Consider the following 17,461-nt stretch of genomic DNA (forward strand, 5'->3'; position numbering starts at 1 on the left):
CTTGGAGGATGAATGAACTTCAAAAATCGTATCATAAACTTGATCTAATATGACTACGGTCAATTAGCCTGTCAATTCAGTTCAGTTCAGTTCAGTTCAGTCGCTCAGTAGTATCCAACTCTTTGTGACCCCATGGACTGCAGCATGCCAGGCTTCCCTGTCCATCACCAACTCCCAGAGCTTGCTCAAATTCATGTCCATTGAGTCAGTGATGCCATCCAAACATCTCATCCTCTGTCGTCCCCTTCTCCTCCTGCCTTCAATCTTTCCCAGCATCAGGGTCTTTTCCAATGAGTCAATTCTTCACATCAGGTGGCCAAAGTATTGGAGTTTCAGCTTCAGCATCAGTCCTTCCAATGAATATTCAGAACTGATTTCCTTTAGGATGGACAAATTTGATCTCCTTGCAGTCCAAGAGACTCTCAAGAGTCTTCTCCAATACCACACTTCAAAAGCATCAATTCTTCGGCCCTCAGCTTCTTTTATAGTCCAACTCTCATATCCATACATGACTACTAGAAAAACCATAGCTTTGACTAGATGGACCTTTGTTGGCAAAGTAATGTCTCTGCTTTTTGATATGCTGTCTAAGTTGGTCATAGCTTTTCTTCCAAGGAGCAAGCATCTTTTAGTTTATGGGTTCAATCCCTGGGTTGGGAAGATCCCCTGGAGAGGGGAATGGCAAACCACTTCAGTATTCTTGCCTCTGGAACCCCATAAACAGAATGAAAAGCCTGTCAATTAGTGATCTATAATTGATCACTGTGGAGCAACTGAACCTGTACACCACAACTACTAAGCCTGAACTCTAGGGCCCGGGAGTCACAACTTCTGAGCCCATGTGCCACAACTACTGAAGCCCGTGTGGCGACAGCCTGTGCTCTGCAACAAGAGAAGCCACTGCAATAAGAAGCCCGTGTACCGCAACGAGACAGTGGCCCCTGCTTGCCACAACTAGAAAAGCCCTCTTGCAGCAACGAAGACTTAGTGCAAACAAAAATAAATAAATAGAATTACTAAAAGAAAACCAAGGACTTCCCTAGCAGTTCAGTGGTTAAGAATCCACCTACCAGTGCAGGGGACACAGGTTCGATTTCTGGTCCAGGAAGATTCCACATGCTGCAGGCAGTTAACCCTATGTGCCACAACTACTGAGGATTTCTAGAGCCTGTGCTCCACAAGAGAAGCCACCACAACAAGAAGTCTGAGTACCACAACGAAGAGTAGCCCCCACTCACCACAACTAGAGAAAGCCCACGTGAAGCAAAGAAGGCCCAGCACAGCCAGTTCTGACTCTCCAAGATCGCATGGACTGTAGCCTGCCAGGTTTCTCTGTCCATGGAATTCTCCAGGTAAGAATACTCGAGTGGGTTGCCATGCCCTCCTCCAGGGGATCTTTACAACCCAGGGATTGAACCCAGATCTCCCACATTGCAGTTGGATTCTTTACTGTCCAATCCATCAGGGAAGCCCAAGAATACTGGAGTGGGTAGCCTATCCCTTCTCCAGGGGATCTTCCCAAACCAGGAATAGAACTGAGGACTCTGGCATTGCAGGCGGATTCTTTATCATCTGACCTACCAGGACAGCCCTCTTCACATTATACTTCTCCAAACTGCATCTGTTGTTCTGAAAATTCAGTAAGGCAAAATTATCTGTACATTCTGGTTAGTTGAGTTTTCCTAAGATTATTTATGAGGACTTCAGTACTCTGGGCCCAAAAGAGAATGGTTATCACTTTAAAAACTCATAATGAAGAAAAAGACTAAGCAAGAGTAATGGATGAAGGAACTTGCTGCTGGACAGGCTTTGGTCCCATGCAATGTCCCTGGCATTAAGAAGAGGATATGTTCTCTAAGGACATGTATGGACTGTATATAAACAAGAGCTAATGAGAAATGGTCTGATTCAACAGAGGAAGCACCTGGGCTAATGTCCTGGTTCTGCTGCTTCTGTGTGACTTTGGGCTTAAAAGATCACTTGACTTTTCTAAGCCTCTTACGTCACATCTATAAAATACACCTCATGTGTATTGTGGAAATGAAATGAGACAATGTGGGTCAGATGGCTTTGTCTACTTGAAGGCTCTTAAGGAAATCTGATGTATTAACAGTCAAATTTTCAAATTAAAATATTCTGGTGTATTTTTCCCCCAACTGTAGCCAGTAAACTGCCACTATTATACCTAGAGGGGGTCATCAAACTTTCAAAGTTCACAAAGTTCTATTTCTGCTGTGAGTGAGAAATGGAAATAACTGGGAAATGTTGGTACATCCTGAGCCAAAAGTATATGGCAGGTGAACCAGACCATGATGCCAATGATCTTTACGATCTCCCTTTGAGTTAATGATGCCTAATTCTAATTGTTGTGATCAAGAAAGTCTCAGCCATTCAGATAAACAAGACAACTATGGACATTTTCCACCCATATGTAAGATAAGTGCTTAGCAATGAGAAGATGAAGAAGCAGGTAACTCCAAAGATAGGAATCAAACTCCAGTGAACACAATCAGTTTACTTCCACGGAGTGAAAAAAGGACAGTTAGGGCAGGACTGGGGAAGTGGCGGACTTTGGTAAGTAATTATAAAAACTAGAGAAGTCCTAGAGGAAAAAGTTATCTTTTCTTCTGTAGTGACAGAGCTGGATAGGAATCACCTGGCGGAAGGAAACTGAAGTTATTAGCAGAAGCAGGGAGCCAGAAGGAGAATGCTAATGATGCATCATGCTCTCAGAGGAGGCATGCATAAAGCAATGAGGCTATCATCTTGGAAGGTCGACAAAAATTGGGAAAAGAGAAGTTTGATCTAGTCAGACCATGGGTTTCATCACATCTGCACAAACTGCAGGATACCTCTGGAATAAGTTGGATGAAGGCTGAGGATCACTGTGTAGGGCTCTGAAGGTGAAGTGTGGAGACAAATGACAACAGGAGAAAACTATTAAAAGCCCTGAACGTACAAGATTTTGCATGGGAGTTTCCAGAACTGCAGCTTCCTATATGATCTGAACAACTGATTAATGATGTTGTTCATTCACCAGCTGGAAGACCCATGTGGGCCAAAAACTAAACTGAGGATACAGTAATGGAGAAGACATAGTCTCTGCCCTCTAGGAGCTCACAGACAAGGTATTACAGAAGTAGTTAGTACTGTAAGGATAAGCCGGGGTGCTGGGGAAACAGAACTGCTGGGGTGCCAAATTCAGCTTCAGTGGAATCAGCCTGATCTACTTTTACTTTTTCCACTGCACTTATTTCCTTCTAACATATCAGGACATTTGTTATTTATTAGTTCTAAAATATAAACACCTTGAGAGCAGGTATCTTCACCTGTTTTGTTAAATGATGGCTCCCTTGTACCTTGATGGATGCCTGGCACTAGTGGGTGCTTAACAAATACTTATTGAACTTATCAAATAAAAAACTAGATGAAAGGGAAGTTTAGTAGAAACCGTTGCTAAAATTTATATTTTCAAAGTAATTATGGCAAGCAGAATTTACAATATTAAGAAGAAACTTTTGGAATGCATTTTCAAAAATCTAAAGCCTGATTCAACACTCTAACTTATGAAGGTTTCTGTTAACTAGTCTCCTCTGACTTGGATCAATAACAGCTAGATACGCCCGGATTGCATTTCTAAAGCATGTACTGAAATCTGATTTCGGCAGGTTATTGAGAATTCAAATACCTCTCTAGGAGTTTTAGTTGCAACCTTTACTGAATGTCTTGTTCCTATTATGTCTGTTTCCTCCAAGCAAAGAGGAAAAGGCCACTTCCACCTTTATTATTAATACATATGTAAACTGACCATAAAAACAAGAGAAATGCTGTCTTTCTTAATTTCTTTCCCCCATGAGGTATAGTGCTGGTATTCTTCTTCTGTTTCAACAGATAATGGAATGATGCAACTGGCGGCTAATAATTCAAAAAGCTAGTTCTGTGAATGCTCTTTTTTCAGAGTCCAGGGGCCAGGAGCCTACTATCATTTTTAAGGAAGGGTTGCAAACTGGTGATCTACAGGCCACATCTGCGCCCCCACCACCCGCCTCCCGAAGCCTATGGTGAGCCACCAGGGAAACCTATATACATAAGTTTCAAAACTATTTTTTAATTAATTGCCAATACTTCAAGAACAGGAGATTTTTCATAAAATTCCAGAATGCCAACCTCCACTTAAAAAATCTGGCAGCAATGGGACAGGAATTTCTGCAAAGCAGTGGCCTCTGGGAGCTAAAGAGGAGCTGCTGTTTGCCCAGGCAGTGTTTTCCAGTTCCAGAAACTCCAATCAGTCGTTCCCCTCTCCTGCAGGCTGCAATGGAAAGGAGGAGAGGGCTCAAGGCAGGGATTCTAGGTAGGAAAAACTCTGAAATTAAAAAAAATGAATAGAAAGAGGAAATATTGGCAAAAATTTAGGAAACATGATGTGACTCAGTGTTTCTAGAATTTGTGTAATGTTTATGTAAATGGTGGAAATGGGTGGTAATGCTTTAACAGTACACTGGGTCCATGATGGGGAAGGCACTGAAGGACAATCTGAGGCTTCTGCTTTTAATTCAGCAGACACTGGCTCAGGTGTTCTTCAGCAAAATAAAGATAGTGATAAAGAAAATAAGGCATTTTGCTGAACTCCTGGCATGCATTATCTCATTTAACTCTTATGACAAATGCTATGGAATATGTACAGTTATTATTTCTCATTTTACAAATTAGAAAACTGAGTTTAGAAAGGTTAATGTTCCCATGTCTGAGTAGCTAATAAATGGGAGAGCTGGAGTCAAGCCCCTTTATGATTGCAAAGTCCCTAAACATAAGTGCTCTTCCCCTTTGACAAGTCAGAGCTATGCTTTGGCAACAGTGGGTAAAATGAGTGCAGACGGAGGCACGGATGGAAAGGCTATCGCATTGCTCATGTGAGTGGCAATGAGGACCTGAAGTGATAGTGTAAATGGAAATGAGAAAGCTTGATTGACTGACATTTCAGAGGAAGAATCTTTCAGACTTAGAAACTGGCTATTTAGGAGAGTGTTGATAACATAAGTTTTAGAGTTGGGGGCTCAGAAGAATGGTAGTGCTATAGGTAAAAATGTGAAAAAAGGTAGGAACAGGTTTCCAGGGAGAGTTCAGTTTGATGGACCCGAAGGATGTTCAGGTGATTATATAAAAGAGGCATGATGGCTGGAATGCTAGCAGCCAGGTTAAAGACAGAAGCCTTGTGCTAAGGAAGGCAGAACAGAAAGATGACTGAGTCCAATGACTCTGTGAAACCTTAAATGCCTATCTCTGATCATTTTGCATGAGCATAAAGGTTTAGTTTGACTAAATACAACAGTTGTGTCTCTGTTACCACCAGCTAAATGTACTTTCTTTTTGATGCAATATTATATTTTCACTGAAATAATGAAAATTCTAGTTCTAACTGCCCTGTTTTCATCGATATCTATAACTTATGGAAAAAAGATTGAGAATTCTCTATTATTTCATTAGTCATTCTGCTGCATTCATGGACTAAAGGGTTTTGTTCTCCCATAAAGTACTAATCCAGATAAAGCTGATAAAAAGTAGGCAAAGGATTTTACAACATTTCTCAAAGTTTGGGCAAGGAAAACAATTTTTTTAAAAAATGAATAGAAAATCAGATGTAAAAATAAAAGTATCCTATGGTATTACTGGGGAGAAAGCTTAGGGGAAAAAAAAGATTTTATATTTAGAAACATGAGAGTTGGTCTTCCTATTTTTCTAAAAAGAACTATAAAAAGAAATCTGCTGTTAATTACACAACATGGGATTCTAGTTTTTATAAAGAGCAAGGGATTCAGTTGGCCATAAGTCCAATCCCAAATGGGTCACATGAGGAAGGAAATCAGAGGGAGCTTCCACTTGAATCTGATGACCTAACATGTGATTAAGGGAGGTGACTGTTCCATTGTCTGATGGATTTGGAGTAACCTGCCCAGGGTTGGGTGTAAAGGAACACTGGCAAACCAGAGAACATCAGAAAACAATGTGGCTGAAGGCCCTGGTGAGATGAAGCGCTGGGAAACTAGGAATGCTAGGTCTCCTGAGGAAGAGGCCCAGAGGCAACAGAAGTCATCAACCTTCTAACGAGTTGTCTTTTATCAGCTCTTGTTCTCCTATAGTCTGCTGTCCTTTCAATATCCAGAGTGAGCTCCTAAAAACAGGAATAAGGTCCCTCCTCTGATGACAATTCTCCATTGGCTCCTTCTTGTAATTTAGAATAAAAATCCAAGATCCTGAGCATGAACTGGCCTCTGTTCCTTTCTCTGAAGTCTCCTCTAATACAGGGTCTTTTTTTCCTAGTACCTTGCTACTCCAAACCCTTGGACTGCAAGGAGATAAAACCACTCAATCCTAAAGGAAATCAGTCCTGAATATTCATTGGAAGGACTGATGCTGAAGCTGAAACTCCAATACTTTGGCCACCTGATGTGAAGAGCTGACTCATTGGAAAAGACCCTGATGCTGGGAAAGATTGAAGGCAGGCGGAAAAGGGGACAACAGAGGATGAGATGGTTGGATGACATCACCGACTCGATGGACATAAGTTTAAGCAAGCTCTGGGAGTTGGTGATGGACAGGGAAGCCTGGTGTGCTGCAGTCCATGGGGTTGCAGATAATCGGACATGACTGAGTGACTGAACTGAACTGACACTCCAAACTAACTTCCACTTCTAGGCTTCTGCACCTACTGTTCCTTCTGCCTGGCCTGCTTTCCCCTAGATCTTCAAAAGCTCTGCTTTTCATTTCAGAGTCATCTCCCCAGAGAAGCTGGCCCTAAACATTCCTAGAGTCAGAAGTGCTTTTGTTTCAAATCCTGATTCCACTTCTTAGGATCATTCTGGCCTTGCCTGTGAAGTAGCTATTTGAGAGTGACTTCAGAATCAAATCACAGAAAGCACTGTGAACAGTGCCTTTAACTTTCTGTGTTCGCAGAGACCCCAAATATTAATTATCATCATTGTTGTTTAATATATATATCATAACATTAAATTATTTTATTTATTGATATTTTCCTTATTTTTTGGCTATTTACTCATGAAAGAATATGAATTCTTTCAGTGAAGAAATCTTGGTTTTTCTCTTCTCCATCTTCAGTGCTTCTGACAGAATCAGACTCATAGTGGGCACCTAAGAGGTAATTTGCTTACTTTTAATAGGGGAGAGGCTATATGGCAAAGTAGAAACAATTGACTTTTCCGTAGCCTAAATCTGAATTTTCCACCAAAAGAGCCCACCTGCCAAAGCAGGAGACATTAGAGACACTGGTTCAATCCCTGGGTCAGGAAGATCCCCTGGAGAAGGGTATGGCAACCCACTTCAGTGTCCTTGCCTGGAGAATCCCATGGACAGAAGAGCCTGGCAGGCTACAGTCCATAGTGTTGCAAAGAGCGGACATGACAGAAGCAACTTAGCAGGCAGCACGCAGGTGTGAAAAAGTACAATAATGTATTAGGCAGCAGAGGGCAGCAGCATGCCAAAAATGCATCTGCAGCTCTAGCTCAGGTGTATTCTGTTTTCCCTTGAGCTGGGTAACTTGTATTTAAATATTCCATCAAGTCATTAAGTCCTGTGAGATAAGGAAAGAATTGATATCTTCAGAGAAATGATATGTAAACTGTCTTTTCTTTCTGTAAAAATAGTTTTCAGTTTAAGAATGAAGGAAAAGTCAGTCTTGCCTTCTGATTTTATTTCCATGTGGGAAAGCAGCTAATATAGGGACCCATAACATTTGTATTTAAGGATTCTGGTGTTTCCACTCCTCCCTTCTACTAGCTTATGGCCTTAGGAATGTTGGGAATAAGTAGCTGATGATAACTTATCTATAATAATACTATTCAATTCTTAGGCCAACCCTATGAGTTAGATATTAGACCACCAAACAGAGATAAGTCATCTGCCTAAAATCACACAACTGAGATATACAAGCCCTAAAAGGAAGCCATTAACTATTTATAAGAATTTGCTTAGTTTAAAAGTAAACAAGGGACTATATGAACCTCTTGCAAATGAATGAAAACTAAGAAGTGAAAAAAATTTTTTCATTTCCTTGAGAAATTAGATCATCAAATAAGAGGTTCAGTATTCAGTTAACTCAGTATCTGGAATACCTACCAATAGCAAGTAATTCAAGATAATTTGAGAGTCCTTTTGAGACACTAAATTTCTGCACCTTCATCTTGCTTTTTATTTTTTTAATATTTAGATCATAGTTCAGCTGGCCTTACCTTCATGGATCTATTCTTCTGAGCAATTTCTTATCTAAATCTGTAACTTTCCCTTCTCTATTCTCAGGTATTCTAGTACCTTTCATGCTTTTTTTTTTTTCCTTTCCCCATCTTAAAAAGAATGCTAACACTCATCAGTTCGAATATTAACATTTGCTATCTAGAAATGTCATAAGAAAAGGAAATATATGTCAATAAGAAAGGGAAAACATGTGGGAAGGGGATACAGAAAGGTTTCAAGAAGAGAGAAAAGAAAAAAGCCAGGTTGCAACGTTTGTGTAGGCATAGTCACAGCCACATGTGCATGTCAAACAGAAACTCACTGATGATTAAACACTGACCTCTTTGGACTTCTATGAGAAATTTAGCCTATTCTTTGAGGGAAATAAATTAGCTTATTCGAAGACAAAGCTTCTTAAACTCTCCACTCTGCTCCACATTATCAATCATTTCCCTCTCTGCTGCATTACTCTCAAATTATGCTGCTATTTCACCCATCTTAAAAAAGCCCTCTCTTGACCCAATTTACTCCATAGACGAGCACTCCCTTCTGTTGTTCCTTATTCTGGATGAAAAAAAAAAAAAAACAACTCCTTGAATTTTTCCTTATTTACCATTTCTAACTCCTGCTTTCCCAAGTTCTCAACTCAACAGCTCTCCTATATGGGTGGGACACTAAAAAATGCTGATTGGAAGTGCAGCTTGTCAGTTGTCATCTTTACTCTAAGAGCCTCAAGTTGAGCTGATTCCTAGGAGAATTCTTAACATGAGTAATTTGGTGTTTTCTCTTGGGTCAATGTACTTTTTTAAAAGACATTATTTTGGTTCTACCTTTATTCCTACTTCATGAAATATTCAGTATCACGCAACTACATTTCAGGGGTTCTGCACTATAAGTTTTGGGCTTCTCAGCTATTCCCAATGTTAGCCTTAGCTTTCTTGGGTCTGCCAAGCTGTCTGCTTTACAACTTCCAAGATATTTTAACTGTTATCTCCTCTCTGTATTCCTTTAACCTATATTGTCCTTCTAAAAAAGTCACTTTACTGTCATTTTAGTTGAGCGTCAAAAAGGAATTGACCTTAATGGCTGTGTTTAATCTGCTATTTTAACTGGAAGTCATGTTTTTAAGATGTCTGAAATACTTAGGAGCATCTAACTTATGGTTTGTTTTTAATGCAAGTTAATAGGTTGGTGCAAACATAATTGTGATTTCAAACCATGAATTTTAAGTCACTATAAATAGATTCAAACATATCTTTATTAATCAAAATAGGAACCATTACAATCAACACATTTTTGCCAACATGTGTGTGTGTGTGTGTGTGTGTTAGTTGCTCAGTCATGTCTGACTCTTTGCAACCCAATGGACTGTAGCCTGCCAGACTCCTCTGTCCATGGAATTCTCCAGGCAAGAATTACTGGAGTGGGTTGCCATTTCCTCTGCCAGGAGATCTTTCTGACCCAGGGATCAAACCCAGGTCTCCTGCTGAAGCTGAATGAATAGGGCTACAGAAGTTTTGCCTCATCTGTCATATTCACCTGACCTCTTGCCAACCAATTACCACTTCTTCAAGCATCTCAACAACTTTTTGCAGGGGAAACGCTTCCACAACCAGCAAGAGGTAGAAAATACTTTCTAAAAGTTCATCGAATACTGACGCACAGATTTTTATGCTAAAGAAATAAGCTTATTCCAGGTCTAAAATAAATATAAAATACACAGCAAGTAATAAGTCATTAGCAAAAAAACATAAAGTGAGAAATGCTCATTAAAAATGGTATATAACATAACCACATTTAATAATGTATTCCAATATCAAATGGCAAAGTTCAACAATGTAAAACCTCAATTACTTTTGCACCAACCTAGTTCTATTTTAAAAAACTGAAGTATAGTTGAGTTACAATATTATATAATGGAAAGAGTGAAAGACTTTTTCTTGGGCTCCAAAATCACTGCAGATGGTGACTACAGCCATGAAATTAAAAGACACTTGCTCCTTGGAAGAAAAGCTATGACCAACCTAGACATCATATTAAAAAGCAGAGACAATACTTTGCCAACAAAGGTCCCTGTAGTCAAAGATATGATTTTTCCCATAGTCATGTATGGATGTGAGAGTTGGACCACAAAGAAAGATGACTGCCAAAGAACTGATGCTTTAGAATTGTGGTGTCGGAGAAGACTCTTGACAGTCCCTTGGACCGCAAGGAGATCAAACCAGTCAATCCTAAAGGAAATCAGTTCTGAATACTCACTGGAACGACTGATGCTGAAGCTCCAATATATAGGTCACCTGATGTGAAGAGCTGAATGATTGGAAAAAATCCTGATGCTGGGAAAGATAGAAGGCAGGAGAAGGGGACGACAGAGGATGAGATGGTTGGATGGCATCACCGACTCAATAGACATGAGTTTGAGCAAGCTCTGGGAGATGGTGAAGGACAGGGAAGCCTGGCATGCTGCAGTCCATGGGGTCATAAAAAGTTGGACATGACTGAGCAACAACAAATGTCCCTCAAACAGGACACCTAGGGAGTGAAAGGGAACCTCAGGGAATGTCTGAGGAGCTGGTGGTTTGAGGTAATTACATGTAGTTAGACATTCTCTGGTGTAATTATATAGGACTCCAGAGAATAAGTATATCTATTACCTGAAAGGAATATTGTAACAGACTAGCTTATTGAGTCTGTTATTAGGACCCACTCGCTAATAGTGCTATATTGTTTATACTATACTATTGATAGCATATTTCATCAGCAAAAAACTTTGATAGAAAAGAAAGAAAAATTATAACTATGTCTGGATATTACTTACTATCTGCAACTATTATTAAAAAGGTCCCTAGAGAAGTCAAGAGGTCTTTATTTCTAAACCCCAGTTTTCTCTAAGAAATCTACTTGCTTTGTGACCACTTTGTGATTAAGCCTATAGACTTCTCCAAATTCTCACTGTTCAGTATATTAGTGATTCCTTCATAAATTAAGACTGCTTGTCAAGTGATAAGCTGTAGCAGTTAATTTCTAAAAACAGGAAGCACAACACTACCGTTGCTTTGTAAGTTATTGTATCTACTTCACATAAAATGTGGTGCTTTCCCTCTAACTTCACTATTATTAAGTTCTACTCATAAACTTAGTAAGAAATTTGGCTTTTTAAGGTTGGCAAAGTCAAAATTAAAGAGTTGTAGAAGACTTCTTATTTAATTTTGTTTAATGATTCCCACTGTTGAACACTTGTCCTTGAGAAGAAATATACAGTAAGCTCTGTAATGACAGGGCATTTCTGTTTTGTTCCTCCTGCTAGATAACCATTTATTCACAGAATAAATGTGAAAGAAAGTTTCACTGTGCAGTTTTGCTATTTTTAGCTGCCACACAGAACAAGTGTCTTATTTTTGGCTTATTATTAAAGTTTATACTTCCACATAATCTTGTCTTATCTACTAGGTCTTTGTTATTTTTATTTCTCTCCAAGTAAGCTATCTTGAGTTTTGACCAATATTTGTTTTTCAATACGTTAAAAAAAATTCATTGTCTGTGGTTTTTTTTTTTATATCATTTATCTGATAGTATTAGAAAATTTATCAGTCACTGGCTGGAAAATGTTCAATATTCTTTTTTTTTCCATACTAGCATTGCTTTTGAGAATCTAAATATTGTCATCTTACAGTAAGTAAGCATGAGATTAAATTATTATAAGTTTATTTTATTCATCTGTTCTCATGTTTAGAGTGAAAAAAGATACTTGCTTCTAGACATTGCTACTAATAAAATGAGAAATGGAAACAAGAAAAATAAAAAATATTAATAGAAATAAGATAAATGTTTTAAATATTTTAAAACCCATATCACAGCATCAAAATATTACAGACAGCTATTATAATGACTACTATTATATTAAAGTTCAAGGTTAGCAATTTCTGGTCCTTATTCCATAGAAGGGACACTATACAAACATCCAAACTCATTCTTATTTGCATGAGATTCTGCCATTTGGTTAGTTTTCATTAACCAAATGCTTCACTAGTAGGATCTTGCTTTCCCTAAATATGACTGACATTTCAAGCATTAATAAATTAGAAATAAAAAACAGGCATGATTTAAAAAACTTACTTCTCAGCTTCATGGGTACTGGGCATTTTATTTTTTTAGAATTCAGCCTTCTGCAGTAGTGGGCTGGCGAGGTGTCTTTCAAACACTCTAGCTATTTCATTGGGTTTATTTCCATCCCAAATTCTAAATCCAAGTACAGAGTGCTTTGAATAGCACCATTTTTTCTCCATCTTTAGCAGACTACTGAAGTGAGAAGTCTACACCTTCCCACTTGTCTTCCTCTGACTAATTTTAAGAAGACTTTAAAGCTGGGTAAGACAGTGGTAGCCAAAAGAATGAAGCAACAAGTATGTGTTTTAGGTTCGAAAGAGCAAGTTATTCATTTACTCAAGATATGTTATGAGAAGTATTTAGTTACTTAGATTAAACACAGTCAGAGGAAAGAATATTTAAATATGTTAGCCCCAAGTTGTTTCTCATGAAATATTAGCTTCAGTAATATTAGATTTTCTGAAATACAAAGTATGTTTTTTCATCAAAAAATGAAAAAGATAACAGGAAATAACAAGTGCTGTTGAGAATGTACAGGAATTAGAACCCTGGGGCACCACTGGCAGGACTATAAAACGGTGCAACCACCATGCAAAACAGTATGTAAGTTTCTCAAAAAAATAAAAGTAGAACTACCATAGGATCCAGCAACACTACTTCTAGATGTATATACAGAAGAATGGAAAGTAGGGTCTTGTAGAAATATTTGCATGCCCATGTTCACAACAGCACTATTCACAATGGCTAAGAGTTGGGAGCAGCCTAAATGTGCATCAAAGGATGAATGGATACATGGAATGCAGTGTATACATACAACACAATCTCACTAAATCTTAATAAGGAAGGAAATCCTGTCACATGCCACAATATTGAGGGATATTAAGAACACTTTATGCTAAGTGAAATAAGCCAGCCACAGAAAGACAAATATTTTACGATTCCACCTACATGAGGTATCTAAAGTAGTCATATTCATAAAAACAGAAAGTAGAATGGTGGTTAACAAGGGCTACAAGGGAGGGGAAAATGGAAAAAATTTTATGGTACAGAGTTTCAGATATGCAAGATGAAAAAGGATGTTTCACAACAAAGTGACTATACTTAAAGCTACTGAACTGTACACACAAAAGTGGTTACGATGGTAAAAAAAAAAAAGGATATATTGTTTAAAAGCTTCCTATTTAAATTGTTCTCTATCATTCTGTGTGTTTAAAATCACAGGGACTAGTCACACACAGGAAGAAAATGCTGGTCATTAGGATATGTTTTCCAGGCTAAATCATCAATAATGTATGCAGCTGGAAGTCTGTGGTCATTCAGAACACACAGACTTCTGCTGTGAGTTGGGGATGATGATAAGAGACCAATGAAACTTCTTGGGTTTTTGACCAATCATCACTACCCCCAAACTTCACTGATTTAAAGAACTGCACAGCTCATGAAGGCTAAATTGCACAAAATCAAGCACAGAGATAGCATAGTGATTGAGAATATGGGCTCAGAATTCAGACTTTCTGAGTCTGAATCCTGGCTTCCCTACTTAGAAGCTATATGCATGACTTTGGAAATTCTTAACTTTTCTGAGCTTTAAGCTTTCTCTCATCTGAGTGGTAAAAAAAAAAAAAAAAAAGTTGTAATTACTTTGTGTGGCTCTCATGAGCAGTACATCCAATGAAGCATGCAAAGGCTTACTGTACATAACAGTACATATGTACCGGCACATAACACTTAAATGTTGGCTATCCAGCCCAGGTTGGATGCATGAGACAAGTGCTTGGGGCTGGTGCACTGGGAAGATCCAGAGCGATGGGATGGGGAGGGAGGTGGGAGGGGGGATCAGGATGGGGAACACATGTAAATCCATGGCTGATTCATGTCAATGTATGGCAAAAAACCACTACAATACTGTAAAGTAGCCTCCAACTAATAAAAATAAATGAAGAAAACAAAAAAACAACAACAAAAAAATGTTGGCTATCATTACAAATTTTTCTTTTTTGAAAGAGATATTTGAAGATATAGTTTTGTTCTCAGTATTCTGAGTGGGAAAATGAATCAAACTGTTTTAATGAGTCTCTGAAATCAGGCTTTGTAATTACTTTGATTTTGTAGATTACCTGGTTCCTTCAAATACTAAAATATTAGATATTCAACTATTAATGGTATTAATTTTTGCCATTGTTACTTTCAAACTCTATGAGATCTTCTGAAGTAGCAAGACAGTTCCTTTTGAAGTGGTAATAGAAAGAATACTAAACTTGTAGTAAGTAACCATATGACAGGATAGATATGCTAATAACTACTAGCTAAGTTACTCTGGGTACATGTATAAACTTTACATCTTTGTGTCAATATCTTCATATGGAAAATTAGATCAATTTCTATTAAAAGTTTGAAAATTAAATGATCAACTATAATCATGCTTACCAAAAACAGCTGTAAACACTACTATTGTACAAATGTAAGAAGTTTATTAGAGTTATTTGATAATTAAGATGTATGGATTAAGAATCAAATATACATAGGATGTATATTATTAGTATTCATGTAGTATTCATTGGTATTATATGTATATTATTAGTGTTCATTGTGGAGTCATTGCACAGGGCAAAAAATATGTTAGCCAATTACATGTAGGTTTGCCTTGACAGATGAAAATGGTATCTTTGTCTTGTACATGGACTCAAAGTGCAAACTCAGCTAGACTGTTAACTGCTTAACCCAGAAACTTGGCTGGAATAGCCTGTTCTAAGATTTCCATTCTAGTCACTGCTTCTTCCAGGTTCCTACAATCTTTGGGCCCTTCAAACACAGGCTCAAGAAAGATTTTATTAATAGTGAATTTTCTTCCTTCTCATTTATAGAAATAGATACCACATAAAAATGGGAGGGTTCAATAACTGTGTAAGGGAAGCTATATGTACTTAACCATCCTCTCATAAAAATTCACAAGTCTGGAAAGTAGTCATTTAGACAAGATATTCAATTTTAGATATCAATAAAAAATGATCAAATATCATCACTGAGGCATAACATAACAAAGGCTAATATTTGAGTGCTTTTCTGTGTTGGACATTCTGAGCAATTTACTTGCTTTATTTAAGTTAATCTTCACAATGACTTTGAGGCAGATATGTTCTAGTCATACTATATATAAGAAAACTGAGGTATACAAAAGTAAAGAAACTTACCTAAAGTCACACAACTAGAAATGGTTGAACTAAAATTTGAGCTCAATCCTCTGACTCCAGAGCCAGCAAACTCAGCCACGTAGCTTTCCAGCAACCTTCCCCCAACACTCTGAGATGAGCAGAGATGTAAAAATAGTCACTTACCCTCCCACTTTGGCTCAGTTTTCCTACTCAATTTTATTTAGCTAGAGGCTGGCAGGCCCAGGAATCTGCAAAATGAGGGCTAACCCTGGCCTCAGGTAAGATGAAAGGACACACAGAAGGGCCAGAAGTGTGAGGCAAATCAGAGGTGAGGAGTTTCCAGGGTCAAGAAACAGCCATTACAAGATGTCAGGCAGAATGGGATAAGTTTAAGTGGTCACCATGTAACCAACCATAGCCACAAACAGGGAATTACAGCAAAAGCCAAGCAGCAAGCCAGGAACCAGTCAGCTCAAAAATTCTGGAATCAAAAAAGCCATGGCTAGAGGCAGGCAGAGGAGTAGGGAGTCAAGAATTTCAAGAGCTAGGAGGGGTCAGTCCAAGTCAATAAAAAAAGAGGAAGCATTTATCTCAGGAGGATATTTCTATTCAAGAGAAAGATTGAAAAGATTATCTAAGTAGTAACTAAGGTCAAAGGTACCATTATAGTATTAATAGTAGTTGAGTTCAGATGATGGCAGAAACAGGGAAGAGAGTCAATAGGAAGTCAAGGACAACCTTGTTGATAAGAATAATGCAAACACCATGTAAATACTTTTGAACTAATGAATAAGTAGACAGATGAGTTAAGTATTTTGCTAACTAATGAACTGAGTACTCAAGAGTCCAGACCTCAGATGCAAGCGGGACAATGGAACTAACCTATATTACAAATTAACAACTGACCTATTTTACAACCACATTAAATATGTAGGATTTTTCTTCCTGTCACATTTTTACAATGTACATAAAGACACACACACACACATACACATATATATAATTATATACATCACTCATAGAGTATATATAGTAAATTTTTAATTCCTTAAATGTTGACAAGGAAGCTATGCTGGAACATGAGAAGAACTGACTGATTTGTATTCCTGAACCATACAGAACTATGTATATCCTATATATGAACTCATTTCTTTGCAAAGTAGACAAAGTTCTGATAACTTCTATCAGAGTAACCATAATATATCCAATGCTAACTTAACTAGGAGAAAAATTATCAAGTCTGGTATTTCTGCTTTAGGAAATTATGCTGTTTCAGTTAGTATAGCCAGGAGACAGAACAGAATACAAGGACCAGTTTAGTTATAAAGTGGGAGAAGGCAATGGCACCCCACTCCAGTGCTCTTGCCTGGAAAATCCCATGGATGGAGGAGCCTGGTAGGCTATAGTCCATGGGGTCGCTAGGAGTCGGACACGACTGAGCGACTTCACTTTCACTTTTCACTTTCATGCATTGGAGAAGGAAATGGCAACCCACTCCAGTGTTCTTGCCTGGAGAATCCCAGGGACGGGGGAGCCTGGTAGGCTGCCATCTATGGGGTCTCACAGAGTTGGACACGACTGAAGCGACTTAGCAGCAGCAGCAGAGCAGTTATAAAGTAGGTAACAGGAAATCACCACAAAGATAGCAATTGCAGAAAGTAGCTACTGGAACAAAAGGAAGTGGTTGCTATTATCAAAACAGAGGAACTTAGAGACATTAGCTATTAGAATGAAGATATTAGAATAATATTAGAATGAAGCCTGGCTTTATTGACTACACCAAAGCCTTTGACTGTGAGGATCACAACAAACTGTGGAAAATTCTTCATTAGATGGAATACCAGACCACCTGATCTGCCTCCTGAGAAATCTGTATGCAGGTCAAGAAGCAACAGTTAGAACCGGACATGGAACAACAGCCTGGTTACAAAGCGGGAAAGGAGTACGTCAAGGCTGTA

The 17,461-nt window shown here is 38.3% G+C and overlaps 1 protein-coding gene across 6 annotated transcripts in view; it reads right to left on the bottom strand.

Annotated features, from left to right (window-relative positions):
- Positions 1-17,461, bottom strand: part of OXR1 (oxidation resistance 1) — a 484,414-nt gene that overhangs the window by 149,323 nt on the left and 317,630 nt on the right. Inside the window, exon 1 of one of the 6 annotated variants that reach the window (XM_043879395.1) lies at positions 15,543-15,625. The exons of the other annotated variants lie outside the window; for them this stretch is intronic. The gene's annotated coding sequence lies outside the window, so the exon portion shown is untranslated. Of the gene's footprint in view, positions 1-15,542; positions 15,626-17,461 lie in introns of those variants that run through there. 6 annotated transcript variants of the gene reach the window in all.

The sequence above is a fragment of the Cervus elaphus genome, chromosome 21 (assembly GCF_910594005.1).
Source record: "Cervus elaphus chromosome 21, mCerEla1.1, whole genome shotgun sequence".
Classification (NCBI taxonomy): domain Eukaryota; kingdom Metazoa; phylum Chordata; class Mammalia; order Artiodactyla; family Cervidae; genus Cervus; species Cervus elaphus.